The 24,192-nt window shown below is 35.6% G+C and overlaps 1 protein-coding gene across 2 annotated transcripts in view; it reads left to right on the forward strand.

Moving 5' to 3' along the window:
- Window positions 1-1,131: 1,131 nt before the first annotated feature.
- Window positions 1,132-24,192, forward strand: part of LOC131684200 (5-aminolevulinate synthase, non-specific, mitochondrial) — a 44,080-nt gene continuing 21,019 nt past the window's right edge. Inside the window, exon 1 of one of the 2 annotated variants that reach the window (XM_058966868.1) lies at window positions 1,132-1,377. The gene's annotated coding sequence lies outside the window, so the exon portion shown is untranslated. Of the gene's footprint in view, window positions 1,378-10,372; window positions 10,522-24,192 lie in introns of those variants that run through there. The other variant, XM_058966869.1, reaches the window with a different exon arrangement.

The following is a 24,192-nucleotide window of genomic DNA, read 5'->3' on the forward strand; positions in this document are numbered from 1 at the left end:
CATTTATTTGTTCTATAAATAATCAACTTCCCGACTCCAAAAGCAAAAAAAATCCTTCATCTAAATATCATAAGATTGTTTCCAAATGTTATCTAGAGATGATTTGAAATCTCAGGATAATGATTAGTTCGGATTTCAGGATTAGTTTTCTCGTAAGTCTTTTTCGTCCAGTATCAATTTTATTTAAATCTGGATAATTGTGGGATCATTACAACTTCAGTTTCAAGATTAATAAATTACCGCAAATTTTTAAAATCTCTTAAAAATGGAATATTTCCGAAACGTTTATTAGACAACACTCTTGAAACATAATTATCATAATAATTATTTTTCTTTTATCACTTTAGCTTTAATTTTCCCCTTTCTAAATTATTTCGGACGCCACTGTGACCGTAATGAATTGACGACAGAATTATTGCAACTACTTTTTGCGATGGACTTTCTCTAGTTTACATTCCATTTTAATGATAAATGATCAGAAATTTTACACTTTTATTTTCAACATAGACCAAGTATAAGAACAAAACATTTACTGTCTCATTCGGATCTAGCATCATAAGAGAGAGTTATTTTGTTACATATTGATGTAACAAGAAATGAGAAGGTCCATTAAACATAAACTCAACAATCTTGCGTGCCAGCAAGGCGCTGACCATAAAAGCACCATCTAGTTGTGAAAGCGACCAATCATCCTTACACTCAAAATGTATGTAGGGAAGTTTTCGCATCTAGATATTTATTCGTAATAGTTATTATTATTAGGTGATAAAAGTATTTCAATGACTACCAGGGTATTAAGATTTTAGATTGAACACTATGTCATAATTGCGACATATTATGAAAGATGATTCCTTCTACATGTATGAATAATACTATTTTATGTTACACTGAATAAATAGGCTCTTTGTCGAAAACAGGCCTCTATGGCATACACACTGACATACGTCACCAGCTGACAGCCATGTGGAAAGAGCAAATAAGAGTATAAAAAATCAGCATGCTTGACATGCGTATAATGTACGGTTCCATACTTTGGACAGAAACTTGTTGAGCACATTTCCTAGCAAACAAATATAATGACAAGGAAATGAGGGTAGGAAATAGAAACCTATCATGTCACAATGCTACACGAGCACGATATTTCAAACAAGCATGTATCGTAAGCAAATTTCACTGTCCGTAATATCCATCGGTACGGTAGGGTAGAACGATGGATGGATGGGTGCTGAGCTCGTATCTGACATCCCCCTATACATTAATACTCTGTTCCCGTAACCGAGTGCACTCACTCTTCCGTGCGTAGTGAATTTTTTCGTGATTTTTCTACTGTTGAAAAGTGAAACCACCCCTGCTGGACAGATTTAATAGCTTCAAAAGGTAAGTGAAAGTATTGTCAGGTTACCAGCTGGACTTAGAATATAAATTATCTGTGAGTTTTTGGGTGAAGACAATCACACCGTGTGTTATGCAATTTGGCTATAAAGTTGCAGTTCTCTAATTGGTCAGTTCATGCCCTTTCTACTACAACAGATGAAAATGTTAGCAATGATTTTCGGTCAATGGGTGAATTAGAAAGTGGTCATAGCGAAAGTTGTATTGCATAATTCTGCTAACACATATCAATACAATTACATCTTCGTGATATCTTAAATTTCTAAGTTATATTACGTAGAACTATTGTTGCCAACTAAAGGTAACGAATTTGTTCGAATCTAGACCTACTGACGCTAGAAACTATCTGCAACTACCGCTTAATTCATATGAACCCGATAGGAGTGATTCCTTTTGACAACATGAACCTGGACCGCATAACCATTTGCAGAATGTTCCGATCTAGTATGATATCTAATCTAATCTTGTTCGGAGCGATTATTCTTTAACCCTTAAATGCACAATGTTGTGTAAAAACAACATTGCAAAAAACATCTCAACATAATCGTACTATCGGATTAATCGTACTCTTTACACACAGCCTAGTGAAGTGTCTAAAACTGCAGCCAAACGGACTGTCAAAAAGTACAGCCAAACGAGCATGATGGCTTTGTAAGGGGAAGTATGGAAGGAAACCCACGCAAAGCTTATCTTCCGTGATGCCAGTTTAGATTCATGTTTACTGTTTTTATCTTCACAAGGCTGTGTGCAAATAGTCTATCTTGATTTCGACGGTGACAAGTCGAAAAATGTTGATCCTGTATGTGTGCACGCATTCGCTTGTGCTACACATATTTACCTAGTATCGTCGATCAGCAGATCTGCAAAAACAACAAATACCTACTGAACTGCTTTTATCCGGTTTCTTTGCTGAAAAACTGGCAAGAGAAGGGTTTTTGCATCACGAGTTTGTCATTGTGGTGTTGTAATCTTTTTTTGCACTCGGACCAATGAAACCTGTCAGACGATTCTGAAACAGTTTTGTGTGTGTGTCATTCATTAAAATTTTCAATGCAAAACTGATAGGTTTTAATATCAGTACATATATAGTATTTACGGTTTTCAGATGATGTTCGAATGCTGCTGTCGCACGGAAAGGCAATCTATACACAATCATTCACACAGAAAAAAAATGTTGGTAAAAATAAGAGTTTTTCACTCTTAGCAAAAAACAACCAACGCATACTCTTTGTTTAAAAATAAAACTTTTGTTTTGAGTACTATTCTTCATTTGCTTAAAAGGAAAACTTTTACTTTGATTATTATTCTTGATTAATTTAAAAGTTTTACTTTCAACCTAATAGTTGGCGTTGGTTGTTTTTTGCTAAGAGCGGAACACTCTTACTTTTACCAATATTTTTTTCTGTGTGTTCCAATGAAATGATTAATTTTACCAAATTTTTTGGAAACAGCGTAACTGCAAACGAGAATCTCGTGAGCCGCTTTTATATTTTCTTCTTACTTTTTTCATATAACATACTATGTAAAACCTTAGTCTTTCGAAATGTGCTGGTAAATTATTGGAAGCACGATAATAGTTGAAAGTCGATTATTTTTATGACCGACTTAGCCGATAACATCCCAAAATAAAATTTGAAAGAGAAAGTTAAACAAATAGATACTGCAGTCTGCAGCTACGTTTTTTCAGAAATTCTAATAAAATTATTTATTTTTCGACAAACTAATCATATAGGGCGTATAGGTGACTTGAGAAAATTCACTTTAAGGAGAATTCCAGACAAACTGTTGTCGACCGAACACAGTGCACAGCAGTTAACAGAAGAGAAGAGTATTCTCTTCTGTTTACTATCCACAATACCCGTGTGTTTCGTCTCAAAGTGAAATTTGACAGTTGCCTTGAAAGGCCTAATGCATATAATCCGTGGGTTATATTGACAAACTATATCATTCCAACAGCCACTTTTCTTAATTTTCTTTAGTAGACATTCGCTTTCTTATTACTCTCCTTCAATTGCGTTTTTCTTATAAATAGAATGAAAAATCGTGTGAGAAATGTAGAATAACGTAGTTTCAGACCACAAATCTAGAGCTATACTACATAATTTTCCTGCATCGGTTGGACCCTTTTGTCGAGTTGGTTGTCGTTTTCTTCGTAATTATGGTGCTTTGAAACAAATTTAATACTAGTAAAACAAAACTAGCGAGCAAAAGGATCTAAACTAAAACATTTAAAACATTCAACGCTACAGTGCATTATATTGTTTATTTCTATAGTAGCATATAAAAGGTATCTTTAATTCGTTACACCGCCACATTTTATTTTATGTTCAGATAATATGTATATTTTAAATAAAAATGTTTTGTTTTTTTATCGAACAACTTTCCGTGCATAATGAAGAAAAGAGTGTGTAATGTGATTTGAATATTCGCAGCAAATCATGGAAGCAATCGCTGGTTCAATATCTACTTGAAAAAATTTATTTTCGAATGCTTAATATAGCAATCCCAGATTCGAAACGAGACAAATTTCATACATAACAGTTATTATTTTACAACCGAATTTTCATTCTTTAAAACACGATAAGTTTCAGCCTACACGCCAAAAAAATATTACACAGCCAGCAAATTATTATTTAACTTCATAAAAATTTTAATTTTATTTGTAGGCTAACCATGATTTAGCTTTATAATAACAAATTTGCTAGGCAGTGCAATAATTTTTATTGCAGCGAAAATATGATTGATTGAAATAAACATTTTCTGTCATCAAATTGGCATGCGGTCTTTATCGTTATAACGTGTGATATTTATCGTTTCGATTATTCAGAAAGATGCAATTACTTCGATAGTACGTACATTTTACCTCGATAGTACATACACCTACCAGAATTTTTTTTTCACTTGATTTTATAAACTTTCACAAAATGGCATTAATTTCTTAAAAAATCTAAGGATTCTAAGGAAACTATTGTATACTTTAGAGAACTTCTGTACTACTCAGAGTGAGAAGTTCTGCAAACTCCAGCAGAGTATTCTAAACTTAAAGTAAGCCATAACCGAATCGTGAAACACCATCAAGTATAAAAAGAATCCTATAATTTTTAGGGAGGTCCTACAAATTTCAGAAAAGTTCTAATAAATTCCGGGAATTTACTAACATACAAGGGAATCCTCAATGCTTCAGACAATTTATACGAAACTTAGGTCAATTATAGATTTTTATCAAACTTTAGAGCATTTAAATTGAAAGACGGACAGGTATTCTAGAGCGAATCAATTATAAGCGAAAAACTAGGACTAGGCTGGCTCATATGGACATGATCGAAAGGAAGAGTGAAGAATCCACAACACTTCACATCCAAATGATTACGAGCCACAATTTAATGTTCTTGAAACTCACAATTGACTTCAGCGAAAACTTCCGAGAAAAATTTATAAAAATTAGGAAAGTTTGACGAATGTCAAAAAACCTCTACGAGCTCTCGGAAAGGCACAAGCATCAGAGTAGTTTTAATAACTTCAAGGAAATAAATAAAATTATAGAAAATTTCAGTACATCAACCAAAATTACATGCAATTTTAAACGTAGAGCGATGATAAAACGATTTCTGCAACAAACAATATGTACATAAAATTTGAGTATACAATGTTTTGAATGAAATGAGCGAAATTCGGAGCACGCACGCCCAGCGCCTACGATGGAGGCTCGTGTTACTCACGAGTATGGAAAGCGCAGCTAAACACACGAACTAAAATCATGTGCTTTATTACTATGTTAAAGTTCCTTTAAGTAACGCCTGCATAACGCTTTTATTAGTGGAAATATTTTTTTTATGTTGTGAACTTCAGTCATGGTTTCCGCCATGTTATTACCAAATCGATTTTCAAAACTTTATGAACATTATGCATAAAACAAAAGGTTAACCAAAAGGTCAGACCGGACTAAGTGACAAAATATTGATTTCGAGTAAAACGAGTTTAAAGTTTGAATCGCAGCATCCTTTACATTATGATTGGAAATTAATTTTTGCCATAATTCTTGTTTATTGTTACATATTTCAAATCTGGCAGAAATCGAGTGACGCTATTCTTTATCCAGTGCTATCATTATCTCATTTTTGATGTTTTGCGACTTAGTTCGGTCTGACTTAACACCGACCAGTTCACAATATCAATATAGTCTGGATACTTTCTCGTAAACTATAGCGCGAAACTCGGGGCTTTATTCATGAATCTATTCAATCCTCGTGAACTAATTCATGATTCCTAATATATTAGCCACGATTCAGTATCCATTCTCATTAAATAGTTCACAAAATCGTCAAATATTCCTGTATTCTTGAACCGGTTCATGATTTCTATGATAATAATTACAACTATGAAATAGTTCACGAAAACCTACAATATCATTCATGTATACGAGAACTTATTCATAATTTCTAGTATAATAATCGCGTACCCTTCGTGTTCGTGAAATAATTCACGAAATCATAAAATATGATTCTTGTATTTGTTAACTGGTTCATGATGTCTAGAACAATAGCCACGACAAACGATTTGTGCTCGTGATATAGTTCACAAAATCATGGACTATTATTCATGAATTCGTGAACTGGTTCGTGATTCCTAGTATATAATTTACGATCCATCTTACGTGCTTGTGATATTTTGAAGATATCCCTAATCATTTTCAATTTCATGCAACTCTACAAATGGTCATGAAATTTTCACGTGAACTATTTCACAAAATTTGGAGTGTTATTCGTGGGATTATTTTTGTTTCATGCACTATTTCATTAAATGTCTTATATGTCCAGCTGTCAACGACCAGTAATAAGTAAGATCAGTAAATTTAAGAAAATTATAAACACCTCGAACATCAATATTCATTTAATAATTCACAATTCAGCGCGATGTCTTACAGAAAACGAAAGCACCAAGAATATATTATATAGTTACAAAGTGTGTTCGCGATATAGTTCACAGAATAAGATACCGCCAATCAGTCACTTTTATAATCCAGACTGTCACGTGGCTTTGAGTGAAAAAATCCGATAGGAGCCAAAAAATATATGACGATAAGGCGAAGTGAAATAACGAATATCATGATAAATCTGCTAATATCATGAAAATGAGTCAGATCACTCCACGTGGCAAATTCGAAAATGAGCTAAAGAATAAAATATTACGATAACGGGCATATCAATTACGGAAATCGCGACTATGATCTTGGAATCATGAACATAAATTACACTACTTGTGACAAAATATCACAAATTATGGCTCCTGAAACCATGAACAAAAATCTGTACTCGTGACTAAAATATAACGATAACGTTAATAGACATTACGAAAATCGTGACTAAGGTCCTGAAATCATGAACATCACTCGTGATTACAATAGCAAAAATCGTGACTATCACCTGAAATCATGAACTTGAATCACTTCAGTCATGACTAAAAAATCACGATAACGTGACTAGAAATTGCAAAAAACGAGACTATGATCATAATAATAACCATAAATTACGCTACTCTGACGGAAAAATCCGACAGTACACTCATGACGCTAACTTGATGAGAAATTTCGAAAATTGCGAATAAGCTTCTGAAATCATGGACATCGTTTAAATGCTAGCTGTATATTCTTAAATTATGAACCAGAATCGTAACAAAACCATGTCCACACAACAACACCAACTCAACCAAACTTTCGAATATAACGCCATGTATATATTCGGAACGAACCAATTTCTTCGAAACACAAATAGTATTATGAATTTTAGGTTATTCATAATTTCAGTATCTTGATCACGATTTTCGTAAATCATTTCACATAATCATGAACTTTACTTCGTGAATTTATGAACCGAATTTTTCACATGTAGACGGCCGACATCACAAGAAATTTATGCAAATTCCAAATTCCAGAATGTTTCCAGCGAATTCCTATGAACTTCAAGCAATTTCTACGAATTTCAGAAATTCAAGACAGTTCTAAAACTGCAAAGAACTTAAAAAAACCCACAGAAGTTCTTCTAAATTTAGAGAAATGTTTAAATCAATACTACCAAATTCTCCAAAGAATACAGTAAAGGCCAGTTTTTATCAGCCCCTTGGTGAATTTTAGGCTGATAAAACGGGGACATTGATAAAATCGGGACATATATTTTTCTTTCTTTTTAAGAAACCGAAGCTCTTAAAAGATTCTTCTTTGGTCGCTAAGTATACTGCCGGCCCCCAAATCTCACGAATATTATATTATACCCTCTTTTATATGTATAAGTTAGCTGTAAAGTTTTTTTTTTTAGTTTCATTATATAAAACAAAATAATATTGAAATGTGTAACCCCCTAGTTTTAAGAAATTCAAAATGTAAAACAATGAAAAAATGGCACATTTAAGCTAACGCATACGTGCCTTATCAAATAAACAAATTGAAAAAAAAAAAAAAGTATACTGCCGTTATAAGCATATTTGTCCCATGTTCTATGGGATTCCCTATATACATGGGACAATTATGCGTATAACGGCAGTATAGCCTCATAACCTTTCCTGATTAAAGGGTCTGACAGTGCAAAATTATAAAAAAATCGAATATTTTATTTTGCATATTTCGGATCAAGATAGGAAAAATATGCTCAAGAAAGGATTTACTCGAGTTCAACTTGGTTCATCTGCTAGAGCCCATTAAACTACCAACTGTCAATTTTCGTATGAAGCTGATAAAATCGGGTCAAAAATCTGATAAAATCGGGTGCTCATAAAATCTTGTCTTCACTGTATATCCAAAACTCGCCAAGATTCTGCAATATTCAGAGAAGTCTTATTGCTTTCGGATTGTTTACGAACTTTCTAGAAATCCAGCTAACGCCAAAGACCTGTACGAGGCCAACGTAATGTTTTTACAATGTCATTTTCAACCATTCTAATTGATAAAAAGTGGACACCATCATTTTCTAAAATCAAGATATCACTACGGTTTATTACTATTAGTGATAAATATTATTTTTGCAATTGCGCTATAGTTTTTATTTAGGGTGGATGTACCAATAGTCGCATGCTTTAGGAAAACTTTTGCTAAAAATCGATGAATAGACCTATGGGCAATGTTAATACATTAAAAAACAGCTTTCAATCCCTACTTCATAGGAAAAATATAAAGATGGTTTAATAACCAATTTATGCATTCAAAACCGCTTGTACCACTATAGGAACACATGTACCAATAGTGGTGCAATCGCTAATTTCGGTTCCTATTGTTGTAAATCCCATTGATTTCTTATGGCACTTGCAACTATAGGTACATTAGATCAACTATAGGTGCAAGGGAGCTCAAAATCCATAGAAAAACAATTTTTTGAATAGTTATTTGAGCAAATTTCAAGGATAACAGTTTTATTGTAGCATAATTTTAGTACGATGAATCGATAAAAAAATATTTTTTGATGGTTTGTACCTTACTTAGGCGTATAGCCCACTACTGCAACTATAGGTACACCTCAACTATAGGAGCACCCACCCTAGATGAATATATTCTGGTCACTTGTAGGATTATTGAGGACGATTTTGCTAGATATTTTATACCAATAATGTCGTATAAATATGCACTATTGTGCTGATTTGTAGTATCCTGCAGGGCTTCGATATTACATGTCACTAGTGATTTAGAGAAGAATTGTGAGAAATTTGTTTTTGAGTGGCCCTTCTCTTCTCTGCTTGTGCGTAGCTCATCTGGCTTCGATTCCCAATGCCGCACATAGGGTTACAGATTTTTCTAAAGTGATTTTTTCTAATCCAGAAAAAATGGCCCTAAGGTTAACATGACTATAATCGAAATTTAACAGAATGCCTCAGTTTATATTTTTGAAGAAAAATCTATAACGTAAGACAAACCCATAACCTGTTTTGAGTGAACAAGTAGGTTCCGAGTCTTTAACTGATCTGACCAGGGGCGGCGAAACCCTTTACGCCCGAGTGGGTAGAAAGCATAGGGTGAGGAGTCCATTAGAAAGGATTTTTCCCTTTTCGCAATGTACACGCTTACATTACATTCACATTAAATCACGTTCGTTTATGCAAATGGAATTGTGGTACATCGATGTTTTCAAATGTGTGTAGTGCTAGATACATGCGTTGCACATCTAAATTTTTTGAAATGGTTCAAAATTTCGAGTGGGTAATTAACCACTCGGTTATTTAGTACTACCCATACTACCCTTGCTTTCCGCCGGCCCTGGATCTGACAATTTAATTAACGTGACACTATGTGTTGCATCATCAAGAAATACCAAAACTTGCTGTTAATTTTAACGATCCGCTCAGATTGCCGAAATTTTCCACTTTTGATGATTCATTCCACACCGGTTTCAATTCCACATATTACTTATCATCAGCCAGTCATAAAATGCAGTCATTCATCGTTTACAAATCTTACTGTGATGATCATCATGTACATACAAAAAATTACTGATATATTCTACCAACAAGAACCCAACGAATGTTGAAATGATAAGCAATAGCGATAGCCATATCGGGAGATCATCATCGACATGCTACCGCAATAACTAAAAAAAAGTGATAACGACCACCACAATCGTCCATATCATGTTGCGATTTATCTGAAAGTCTCGGTCATTCTTTTATCACAGCTATCATTCAAAGTGCACACTTTCATGAGCTTCTTTCTCAATACGATGAATAGGTACAACAATTGTAATCTCTGGCACAGTTATCCCAGAACAGCAAGTCATCTAGCAACCAATGATGACCAATCATAGCACCCCTATCGATTGGCAAAGCACCACCACTAACCAAAAAACCAGATTGACAACCAGTGCGTTGTTCAATGTCCAGCTAAAAAGTGGCGATAAGTGTTTAGGTGTTTACGCGCCGTATTCACCTCAAGCAAGCGACTCAAAACCTCGAATCAGCTTACGTATTGGCAACCAAATCGTGCTACTGTATACGATATCAGGTTTTTTTACGCTCAGTTGGAACCGAACGTTTCAAGCGTTAACATCGTTTTCCTACGCCAGGTCACGTAACTGAAGTTAATAGTGTATTCTTTGCGTTTTTTTCTGGGAAATTGACCAGCAGACTTCCGCAGTTTACTAATAGGTGTACTTGGTGAGTAGTTTTAGTTTGATACTTTCCTGTTAACTACATATTTTTAGAACATAGCAGTTTTCCAGTTTACATTATCATAAAAATGCTGATGCATAGTGATATTCTCCTTTTTCGAATCAGTCAGACACAAGGCTGATAGACATTGACTATCCTGCTTCCGAAAGCTGGTTCAGGAAAATGGTCATCGTTGAGGCCAATCGCGTAATATAGGCATATCATTTTTATTGCCAGTCATTTGTGACTTGTTGAAAGTCATTGCAGGCCAAACTCAATGTCAATGTGTTGCAAAGTTGCTCTACTTGAGGATGAAGATATAAAAAAATTGTGTGCATCAGTTTAGTTCAGGAACCTAGAAGCAATTTAAAGATAAAGCTGCGGAATTGTTAAATTTTGCTGATAAGATCATAAGGTTTACTAATCTGTTGACATGCTTCCATGGATCTACGTATACATGTTTAACATATTGAAACTCGTGTGATTTCCGTATCCATAGTGGGATATCCCCGGTTGTGAAACACCGGGATAGTTTAAAAATATGCTAGAATGCCTGTTTTCCCGTTAATATTATTCCTAGAACGCCCGCAAAACTAAATTTAGGAAACAGCGCCGTAAAAGTACTTTTTCTGCTTGAGACTTAAGGGGGGTTATCAGAAAAACGGTCAAAATGATACTGAAGCTTTACGCATGGTTCAAAATTTACATGTTAAAGGTCTAACCTTTTTTAACTTTGAAGACTTTATTATAAATATGCAAAACAATTTTTTTTTTCGTTGAAATGTATTCGTGCATTTGGGAGATATTAACACACAACATCTTTATATGGAAACTTTTCATTGAACCATGCGCAACGATTCAGTATGATTTTGACCGTGTATATGATAATCCCCCATTGTCCGAAGTTTTCAAAATATGACGTGCCGTTTTTTTGTAGTCACCGCAAAAATTCGGAGCTTTAAGCCAAATTTACACCTTTCCGATTCGATGCAGTGACGGTTCCGTACCGTGCACAGACGCCAATATTCTTTCATGTAATCAAATACGAGCATTCACACTTGTCCTGGACGGTTCCGTGTCGGACAATGGTGAGGATTGTATGAAAGAATGTTGGTGTCCGTGCACAGCACTAAACCGGCATTGAAACTGATCGGATAGGTGGAAATAGTGCTTTATTCAGCGTCTAATTCATCCCAATGCATTTATAATGGGATGAAGTACACGTTAAAAATATAGTGCTATTTAGTGTAACAAATTGATCATAAATAAAATTTACGCTTCCCTAACACTTTAAATGAATTTATTTTCAAGCAGTTTAATCACTATGCTTTCTTCTTAATGGCGAAAATTTCCGGTAAAAAACTTTTTTCCTCCACTAAGGAGAAAATTGTTTAAAACCACTTTTGCGCGTTAAGACCACAAACTTATAATAAAAGTAGTTATAGAAGTTGCGTTTCGACGTCGTCTCGTCAGAATCCGACACTAACTTAGTGATAGGACTAAGCTAGCACTGAATGTACGCTAGTTCCAAAAAACGAAAACACAATTTGTGTTTTTATGCAAACCGGTAGAACTGTTCAAAAACATTTTTTTTCAATCCGGCACTGGCTTAGTTCTGTCATTAAGTTGATGGCGGATTCTGATGAGACGAAGTTACTTTCAAGCACCGGATGCCACGATTTCCGTGTGTATCTGGAGTCGAAAACATTCTACAATATCTACTCCGGTCTCGATTTCTTTCTTTTTCGTCGATAGAGGCATTTTGTTTGATGGCAATGCTTGTATGTTTACTTTTTGCATTATCGCCTATCGTCACAGTGATGTTTCGGACCGCCAATTTTACTCGAGATTAATATAACCGAAACAGTGCTGCGAAAGTTTAACAGTGCTGCGAAAGTTTAAATGTATTCATCGAAACCAACACTCAGATTCACCGCCTCCCTCATTCATTAACTTTCCAACTGACTGAAATTTCATGCAGAATCGAATACTTGAGTGCAGAGGAAACATGAATTCCTTCACCAACCAAAACATTCATTTGTTATTATGTGGACAGTTTGAAGGCAGAAGTTGGCATCTTTTACATTTTCGAGCATAAGTGAACTGCGTAATCTACATCTGGTGCACCTTTGCTCAATAATCCACGTCAGAGCTAGCATAGAAACAAAATTCAGTTTGATTCTGAAACCGAACATATCAGAACCTGAATGCGCTGTGTCGGGAGAACGAATGACGAGGGAAACGAACTAAATATTTCATTCGTCACGTTGGGCATGAATTGCATTTCGTTTTCTTCCAAGTTCACGCAGGGATGTCATTTTTTTGAGCTCTGCATCGAAACTTGCGTTATTATTTCAGTACAAAAAAAAATATTTATTTAATTAGTCCAGGTGTTTGCGTTTCGACTTCATCTCTTCAGAGCCACGGCACTTGATCAATGTACCGGGCTGACGCTAAGTACAAAATTGGAAACACTACTTGTGAATACACTAAACGACTTCTAACTTACGATGTCCTTTGAGTGAAGAGGTTCTGTTTGCTGATGAGACATACTGAAATAGAACCTGCGGGAATTTTACACAACCTGTTTAAAACAGTTTTGGCCTCACTGTCAAAAAAGTTGGATGGTTTTACCAATATTAATTACCGCCGCGATTGGTTACATTACGGGAAATTAAAAACCGAAGTGAAAATTTAAAAGCACAAAGCGAATTTTTCAGTGTTTTCCTACAGCAATTAGCAGTTTTTGGTTGAAAGTTTCGAGTATCGTAAATCGTAAACCATGTTTTTCCCAGGGACGTTCTAGATCTACCAATGGTATATTTCTGTTTGTATTTACCGAAACCAACATTCATTAACTTTCCAACTGACTGAAATTTCATGCAGAATCGAATGATTGAGTGCAGAGGAAATATAAATTCCTTCACCAACCAAAGCATTCATTTGTTATCATGTGGACAGTTTGAAGGCAGAAGTTGGCGTCTTCTACATTTTCTAGCATAAGTGAACTGCGTAATCTACATCTGGTGCACTTTTGCTAAAAAATCCCTCTCAGATTCATCAGCAGTGCTATCTTTGAAACTACGGTTATGCAACTCATTTTTTCCGATCGTTTTTTAAATTCAAATAATTAAGAAATCTTCGTTTTGTTATATTCTGAATTGCACATATTTTGTCGTATGTAATTTTAAATTACTTTCATTTGATGGCATTGTAAGGGAACACATATCCGCCGGTTGATGCCAATCGAGCTGACATTTCTTTAGACTGAGCAAACTAATTTATTTGTTTGTTTAGTGTTTATTTGACCAACTAGAAAACGAATCCACTGGGTCTTTAATGCGTGTGGGAAATAAGCATGACCTTGTCTGAGTGTATGTCTTTTGAATTATGTATGAAGGTGGAGAATTGACAATTCGCAAGATCAATTCAAATCCAATTACCAATTTGCGGCAATCATTTCAGCACGAGGAACACATGTTTTATGGTCATATTTAAGGCTTAACTTTTAGTCCATTAACTCATCAGTCAATTATACTGAGCTAAGAATATGTACGTACTCTTTGGAAACGGGGGGTGTTTGATTCGTGCATGATGTTAATATCGTTTAGGAACGCAGCATTTATATTTTTTTCTGTTTCGCGTCTTCATTGTAATATCGGAACGTTCACTCGAACGAGGTGGAAAATTTCAAGTTACGGGATCTCAATATGCTTGTGATTGTACCAATAAGGACCATTTATAAATTCTGCCACGCTATTAGGAGGAAGAGATATGACTAATTGTGACATAAATGGGAGGGGAGGACGTCATGTGCTTTGACGCAATCGGCCGTTTTACGCACGATTGCTCCATGTATATAGGAAATTCCATAGAACATGAACACTTTTGCGAATAGCGGCATAAAAGTGCTACTACAAAATGAAGGAAAAACTAAAAGAATTTGATTCGTATTAGACCAAGGGGAAAATAACATGGTAATATGAAAGAGTGTTAGTTAGTATTGGGTAATCTTTGCGTGACATAATTTATGAATGTTCCACCATACCACTTTTAAACTCATTGTTTACGGTCCATTTTACATTGTCGACAACACTCCCGGCAGCCGGCTGTCCGGAGTTCAAGTTGTTTTCGATGAAACAATCTCGATAAACGATTAACCAGAGTTTAAACGCCTAGAAGATTTACGTATCCTACAGTCAATAAACTATTCAAAGATGCACGAAAATATATTCTCAGTCGCATCGCTTGCTTGAAGCGAATCTTGACTAACAACCCACCCACTACCCAATCTGTGGTACTTATGGGAGTGTCACTGAGTCGGGGCCTTCCGTTAAGTAAGTGCCACATCAACACTTCCTTTCTCATCCCAAGTTACGGTAAAGATGGTCGTGGCCCGCAATGGTGGCTCTCAGGCGAAAATCTCGCTCGGACTGGATCAATTGTTATTCCCAAACAATGCTCCTCAAGTAGTCTGGCTGGAAATGTGAGTCATCAGTCTGCAATCTACGAAGTATACCGCGCTTACGCAACGCAACGCAAATCCCTCTCAGAGTTAGCATAGAAACAAAATTCAGTTTGCTTCTGAAACCGAACATATCCGACCCTAAATGCGCTGTGTCGGGAGAACGAATGACGAGGGAAGCGAACCAAACATTGCATTCATCGCGGCGGGCATGAATTGAATTTCGTTTCCCTTTCAAGTTCACGCAGGTATGTCAATTTTTTTAAGCTCTGATATTAATATATCAGAAGGGAATATCGATTTATAGGTTCGAGAGTCACCCAACGAATGGCACGACCTTGTTGACCATGTTTGATTGCATCGTAATGCACAATGAAACATACGCCAAGTGGTGGACTTTAAGCAACTCCCAGGTCAAGAGTTTCACGCGGCTACCGGAAAAGGAAAGGTTCAAGATAGATTTGGGCACAAAAGTTTATCCAAGTTTTCATAACATTGCTCAGTATGGCAGGCGATTGTCACATGTGTGCTGAGAAGGAACAGTTTCATAACAACTAGCACTTTCAATCAAGATATTTATGCTAAGGATTGTTTGCTTGTTGCCTTTTTTAAAAAAAATATCAGTTGTTCCGTTCTATTTTGGCTAGACCCAGCTTCCAATCATTTATGGCTTAAGAATACCATATCTTCAACAATTATTCTGGTCATACCTAAGAATAATAAGAATCCTCCAAATTCGGCAAAGTTGAGCTCAATTCAAACACATTGGGTAATCGATAAGCGAAACCTCCGGAAAACAAAAAAACTAGTTGGAAATGAGATACGAGTGGAAGTTAATTGTCGTACGGCAACAAATAAAGTGGGCAGCGGAAGTCTTGTTTTGTATTTTGTAGTCACCGAACTTCAAAAAGGCATATAGCTTGTCCATTTTCATAGCTTAGCTTATAGTTTAGCTTTTGAAATTGCATATCGAACCAATTATATGATATTTGGGAGTAGTACATCATACTCAATGTGCAACCAAAAAAGACTAAGATTACAGTATGATCAATAGCATAGATGGACACGCCCATGCAGGTCAATTTTGGGATGGGAATGAATGTTAGTTCAATACTTGTTACTATTATGACCGAAGACTTCTCTGTAGTAGTAGGTAGGGAGATGAATCAGGATATATTTTGTTGATATTGAGTGCGATTTAGTACACACCTAGAAAAAATCGCATAAATTAACGTCTCTTGACCATGATATTACGATCATCAAAAACGACCTAGTTTTACGTTTGATTTTAATTTTACATGTTGTTGAATTTTGCGAGTCACGTGATTTTACTCCACACATGGCGTTTGTTTAAAATGTTGAAGGGTGTAATTTTATGGCACTGCGCATGGAAAATACATCTTTCATGTAAAATTAAACAGAACACGGTTATATTTCGTCGTTTCGTCAGTTATTACAGTTTGTTAGATTGTGGCAAGTTTGGAATTGCGTCAACGATAAAATTCAGATTTTTTTGGTATGTACTCACGCGCGTTGTCTTTTCATTTTAGATCAAAGTTTTCAGGTGTGCGATCTCCAGTATAAATATGAATGCCGTTCGAATAGGCATTGTAATAATTATTCTTCCGCGGGACGTTACATAAACGTTACATTAAATGACAAATTGCAAGACAAGGGCACATGATCCATCGGCGGCCCAGAAAAAGATTGGATGGGAGAAGAGCAATACTGGCAAAGACCGACTACCATATGAGCGGTTCAAACTCGAAAGAGTGACGCAGAGTACTGCACTGGATGATTTTGAAAAAAGGACTAGAAGTGCGATTTTACGAAGTTTTAGCTTCAGATGGCCCTACATTTTCGGACTGAGTAAAGTTAAACAATGTTGAAATTTTTTCTACTGTTTAGGAAAGCAAAAGTAGTAGAGAGCTAGTGAGACTTCAAGAAGTCAATTTTGGAAGTATTCGTCAATGTAGATTTGTCGGTAGATGGTTCCACATTTATTAGAAAATGGCTTATTTTGACACATGTACAGATCGCTTGCCACACAACATTTTTTGAGCGATTTGACAGTTTCATCTTAGGCCAATTCAAAAAATTTCTTACATGAAAGTTTGCTTTTTTTACGGTTTTTAAACCAAAGCTTTGAAAGTTATACCTTCGCGTGGAAGAGCCGGTATATATACTGTAACTTAGTGTAGAATTAGACTTCATCCTTTACAACTATTGTACAGCCGTCAGAAGAAACCTAAAACGTTGGTACACAATCAGGAATAGCGAATCAGAAAAGGTTACTATACAATGTCAGTGATTCACTAAATACAGAATGGATAAAGGCTATGATGCAAAACCTTGAAGTCCGTCCAGCTTAAATCTTCTGCACGGAGCAATACCTTGATCTAGGAACCCCTAGCATGCTGTTAGTCGCCTCTTACGACATGGGATCAAGTTCCCAGTGGTTCTATTCTTGGCTGAAATAGTGCAAAAAGATTTTAGCCCGCCGGACACCACACGGCTTCATATAGCTTTTCCATTTATATAACAGAATACTCAGCCTGTACTTAACCCTTTCATGTCCAACTTTTTTCTAGTGCTTGTAGGGTGTCAAAACTTTTTTTCGTTGTAAACGGTGGGGTCAAGAAACACGAAAAGCCTTTTTCATAAAGATAGGTGCTTCCATAGCAGTGATAGTAGCTGGTCAATTTTTGCCTTCAATGCTCAATACAATTCTCCTAGAATATTTACAATAGTCCACTTGCATGGAAAACGTAGCCAAAGAAACTGTAAATTGATATGTTTTATTAGTTTTCAATAATATTGTATCGTTACAAAGATATATGAAAAATTCATTTTGCGTCGTCAACGTAAACCGTCCCTGGAAGCACTGCTCCATCGGAATCCTGTCAGACTAATTGGAATAACTTCAGTTCTAGTGCTGATTCTTGTAACTGTTAATACTCAAATGAAAGGCAATAATCACATTAATGAGCCTTACTTGTTTTTGTGAGTAATTCTCGCCTCTATCAAAAGTTATAACTGTTTAAAAACGCTTTTAATCCACCTAACAGTGTGATGAGACATTTCTTATAGCTCTTATCACTCTCTTCGGATATTATATCGTTTGAGAACATTTAGAACTTGATGCTTCGCGATGTTTTTGATAACACATACTACATGGGATAGTGGCAGGACTCAGAGAATCGCTCAAATCAGCATAGGACAACATCAGTGCTAGAAATCTCAAACCAAATCAATGGGGAAGCGAAAAAATGGCCCATAAAATAGACACACCAACGAATTATTGTTAATGCTCTGTTAATAAAAGTCAGTTGTGTGTATTCCCTCCGACCGGTTGTTTGTCAGCTGAGCTGCTTTCGCTTTTTCGTGGAAAATAGTCGCGCGATCGATTTCCATATCGTATTTTGCTGCCATTCGCTTTTATCAGTTATCGTGCACTGTTTTCGGATCGTACATTTTACATCGCTGGTGATATTATAGATAAAAAGCCGATTTTTCACCCGATTAAACGAACTATCCGTTTGTTCTATCTTTCGGTGCTACCGCTTCTATACAGTCGAAAACAAAAGAACGTTATTCTTCATCATACCAGCTGTATCGAACAAGAGAAAGTCGTGCTGATTGAAGATGTTTTGCTGCGAATGTGCCTTGCCTATCATGCCTGGAGGGGTAACCATTTCTTGTGATGGATTTTGTCAGGATAATTATCATGCAGAATGTGCTGTGCTGTCTACTGCAGAGGTCACCTGCTGCAACAGGTACAAGAATATCTGGTGGATGTGTACCCCGTGTACGACGATCATGGACGGCGTTCGCAAGATGCAGGCTTTTCGAGATAAACGCGAGGCGATCACCGATGCTACTTCATTTACCCCTGCTCATGCGGCTACTGTTGCTGTCGATGTGAATACTGAGTGAATCAATTACCGAAATGGCTGTATCTCGTTTTTCTTTGGCGGAAACAAGTTCACCTCTAGCTCAATCAATCCCGCAAATGTCGTCCACTCGATTGAAACAAGGGTGTAGGGTTGCTGGTTCTTTGGAGTCAAGTAATTCTACAAATCTTTGTTGGCTATTCTTTACGCGTGTCAAGAACACAGTGAGTGAGAAAGATATTGCTACTCTGGTCGCAGAATCACTCGGAACTAATGCTGCAATTGTGAAGAAGCTCGTACCTGAATGGAAGGACGAGTCATTAATGCCGTTCATTTCATTCAAAGTAGGAATTGACGCAAGGCTAAGAAAAATAGCACTATCTCCATAAACATGGCCATTAGGACTCTGTTTCACGCAAAGTTTGACATTTGGGAGCCCCCACAGCGCTGAATTTGTAATTAAATTTTGTTTGGAATACTGTATTGTTACCTTTGCTTGTTGCTCGATTGTCTGTGTTGTTATATATTGTTACTGTACATGTTAAATAATTTTAAGTAACAGTCTGTATGGCAGATTTAGCCAAAGACGAAGGAATAAATAAATAATATATCTAAATTGTGGTGGGAAAACTGAATTTTCCTAAAGGGGTTATATATTGTACTGAGCCAAAAAAATCGAAATTTTTTTTTGAATCGATTTGAAGTTTATACTTTACTCAAATTTCCAACGCGACTGAGAACTAAGAAATCAACGCTTTTTCTTGAAAAAAGCGATACTAGTAGTGACACCATTCAAATAAAATCAACAGTGAATATTTCCAGTCTTGGTTTTATTTCCCATTTAAGAACTATTGTGTTTTTTACAACTTAGATTGCATGATGCAGTGATCGAAATCCAAAACTTCATGAAATATTTGAAATTATTAAAATAAAATTTGTGTTTGCTATTGAAATTGACAAAATGATAGTATCGCCCCTTTGGCGATTGTTTACTTTTTCGGTCCCACCTATTAGCATTAAAGTATCGCCCTTACGTTTTTTTACAATACCAATTTTACAAATGGTGGGGGATTGGTAAAAATCGATCTTACTGCCCAAACGGCATAATTCCGAAACCGTAATTTTTAAAGTTTAAAAATTATGCAGAATTATTTTTTCAGAAAATAGTAACAGAGTTCGTGTCTTTAGCGAATTTGTTGAGACTTTATTGTAGCCATGAATATTAACCTGAGAAAATTCACCATAAATACTTCTTGAACGATATACCGTCAAAATTATTTTGTCAAATGATGCGCTGTTTAACGTTTGTAAAACTCATTGAAGATACTAAACCTCTGAAATTGGCGGTTTCAAAATGATGCTATCTTGACCTTAAATTACTGTTTTTAAACATTTGACTTATACATATAATTGGTCATACAACAAAAATCAAATGCTCATCAAAATCGATCAGAACCTTTTTCATAAATTTCCCTCTACATTTGGAAAGTGTTATCCTCGTTATTAATCATATTACGTTTTCGTCTCAACTCGACGCATTCCCAAAATAAAAACCTGTTTTAATCCACCTAGTGGTGCAATTGTGCTTTTCTCATTTGTCCAGACTACGATTCCATGGCTGGTTATGTTCAATACAATGGTGGAAATGAATATTACATGTTCAGTACGATTTACACATACATACAATGGATCGACAGCCACGATCTTGAGATACTATGTGATACTGAAACATCGCTTGAAACCAGCGGCGGATCATGGAGAAAGATCCGGGAGGTCCAGGTCCTGCCGAAAAATTTTCAACTAAGAAATTTTAAACTAGTTTTAATTTTAAAGTAGCAACCCCTCACTGCATACTCCCTCCGGGCCGGTATGATTGACGATTTTTAGAGTGATTGCATAACCTTTCTATATGAGAAAGGCAAAAATGTACCAAAGTCCAAAAAAGTCAATTTTTGTCAAACATCTCAATGTTTCATGCATTTTAAAGTCATTTGGCATCAAAAATACAAATTTGATTTTGAAAATTTTTCATTTCAGTTTATATGGGAATTTGCTGTGTGATTGCACTCTTCAACTCGTAGCTCCGGAACCGGAAGTCCAATCAATAAAAAAATTCAATAGCAGCCGATGGAAAGGTTTCACCTTTCATTTGAGACTAACTTTGTGCAAATCGGTCCAGCCATCTCTGAGAAACAGAGGTCACATTTTTTCCACATTCACACATACACACACATACATACACACAGACATTTTCCGATCTCGACGAACTCAGTCGATTGGCATATGACACTCGGCCCTCCGGGTCGGGATTAGATTGACGAATTTTAGAGTGAATGAGAAAGGCAAAAACATTTTTAGCCAATGTTGAAAGTTATGCATTTTTTTGGTGAGCAGTTCTATGTTTCATAGACATTAAATCAATTTTAACTTCGCTTCCTATTAAATAAAGACCCTTAATACAGTATATCTCTACAAAAACGAGATCAATTTGAAAATAAATCTGAGGATTATGATTGATTACAGAACTCTGGAATTTTCTATTGGAATGTTTTCAGGCAGGAATTTGATATTGATGCAATTAGACAACTGTGAAATCAAGACCAACAGATCAGTTACATATCAGGAACCATTCCGACAATTTATCAAAAGTCCTCATGATCTGCATCAATAAATTTTCAACTTCAATCAATTTTTTTTGGGTGTGGTGGTGGGGGGTGTGGGGGGTTTCTTGTATTGTGTTAAACCCCAAAACCTTCTCTTGGCTACGCCGTTGCTCGGAATTATTTATTTCGCTTTTTATTTTCCGATATGTTTCAGATCGAATTGCAGTCAGAAGGTTCGCACAAATGAACATTTTTGTACTGATAAGTTAACAAGTTCCGTCCAGACAACTTGGAAGTGTTCGGTGATTATTTCTAGCGGTTGTAGATAGTAAAATGAAATACAAAATTCGTTTTATCGAAATAATGTTTAGCTTATTTCAATGGATTATTACTATATTGAACAATAAATAGGCGACAAAGAGCACTCAACAAACAACAAGCCATAACTTTTAAAGTATTCAAAATAGATATTTAAAGTCTTTAGTAAAGTTATTCGCAAAAGTAAGAGCTACAAATTTGCTGAAGACATCATTTCGATATAATCACTTCCAAGAAAATTTGTGAAAATATCTCACTCATAGGGGGATTAATCGGCAAAAGCAAAATACCAAAAGAAAGGGCATATTACCTCCATTAAATTCTCCAAAGATACTATTAACCTAAAATAAGCCGTTTTGGCGTTAATAATAGATTACATGTTTTTGGTCATATTTCTGGCAATGGGAAATGATAAAAATCTATCGTCCGCATTTAATGTTTAATATCTCTTTTGATAATAGTCCGATTTCAACAATCTATAGCTTGTTCGAAAGGTATTCGTTAAAGCTGTCTAAAAACATATAAATTGTTAATCTATGTTGTCAATTTCGGCAGATAATCCAAAAAAACTGCAAAAAACGCCATTTTTACACATTCAAACATTCATATCTTGGAAACTAAACATCAGAATCAAAAACAAATTAATAGCGTTCATACTGTTTTTTAGTTCTTTCATTTAAAATTGGTTTGGATAAGATCGGTTCAGCCATTGCTGAGAAACACGAATGAGAATTTGTCCGTTACATACACACACACACAGACACACACACACACACACACACAGACATTGTCCCAAATCGTCGAGCTGAGTCGATTGGTATATAAGACTCGGCCCTCCGGGCCTCGGAAAAAATCTTGAAAGTTTGAGCGAATTCTATACATTTCTTTTATAAGAAATGTAAAACGTTGTTGTCCACAAACAACATGGGCATGAATGGGTTAATCATGGTAAACCAATTTTTGACCATCCCCCCCTTTAATGCTTTAGTTTAATTTTGTACACCAAACAGTAACGTAGCCAGTAGAAAAGGGGCAGCTTGGTGGTTAACCCCTCCTCCCACACCAAAACAAAATGGATTGAATTATTTTTTTTTTCATTGATGGTTACTAGTTTAATTAAATATTTAAAACTTAATTTTGGAAGTTTATTATCTGTTCATTACATTGAAAACCTAATATTTTAAACACCCTGGTAATTTTCGGTAAATTGTGGGGATGGGATCTTGTGACTGATCATAACACACATACATAGAAACTGATGAACAATGGAGTTTTCCGTTTGTCTCTAGCAGGTCAGAATTGGTTTCATGAGCATTTTCTTTTCTTTTGTACTATCAATTAGATTGTAAATAAACAAAATTTTAATATATGTCTAGTTCGTGGCTATTTATGATGTACATTTGAGTACTGAATTGAATGGCGTAGTACAATTTCGTATACAAGGACTCACTATGAACTTTAATAGTAAAGAAAAGTAAAATAAATGTTCGAAAACAGTTTTTACGATAAATATCACATAGTTTCGAAACCGTCAGCTTTGGAGGTTTAGAATCTTGGAGGAATTCTGTAACGTAAAACATTATCCAATAAAATTTAGCCTCGAAAGACTTGATATCTTCAGCAAAGTGTTCGGGAATGTTATTACAAATAGTTTGGCTGTTACGAAAGGTTTAGTTTCGACCATATCCAAAACGCTCTTCCTTACTGCTGGTACGATGACAGTAACGACGCTGAATCCCTTTTGGATAAGGACACTCCATCTCTATCGTTTGTTTACCATTTATCTGTCAGTGTCATTGTGCTCAAGCACAAGACCTCCACAGTAACTTGTAACAAACCGTTCTACATATGTTACAATCTTCAAATAAATAAATAAAATAATAAAATAAATAAGACATACATAATGAGACGAATAAACTATAGGTACCTACAACGAAAATGTTTTCGTTGCCTCTTTTTATTTAACGACATGGCAAATTTCTAGCGAAATTCAGCAAAATTGCAGACAGAATTTCCTGTAAAAGTCTTTCGATAAATATTTAGAAATTTTATGTGTTTTAGTTCCGATGGAAAGGGATAACATTTAATGTTATACTACCATAGTACCAGATCCGTAATCGAATTGTCATCATTAACAAAGCAATTATTTTACGACGTTTATCGAAGCTACATTAGACACGAGTATCTGTGGATAGGTTATACCGCAAACAAAAAGGATTAATGACGGGTACTTGCTTGACCTTCGCTAGCCCACTTTGGTGAACACGCGACTGACAAACATTTTCCAAAGCAGGGCATCTGTTCCTATTTTTGCCCTTTGGTCGAAACAAAAAACCAGTAGTGATCTTTTTATTTTGGATAAATGTTTCACAGTTACTACAGCTAAACAGTAACAGTG

This window comes from Topomyia yanbarensis, chromosome 2 (assembly GCF_030247195.1).
Source record: "Topomyia yanbarensis strain Yona2022 chromosome 2, ASM3024719v1, whole genome shotgun sequence".
Lineage (NCBI taxonomy): Eukaryota > Metazoa > Arthropoda > Insecta > Diptera > Culicidae > Topomyia > Topomyia yanbarensis.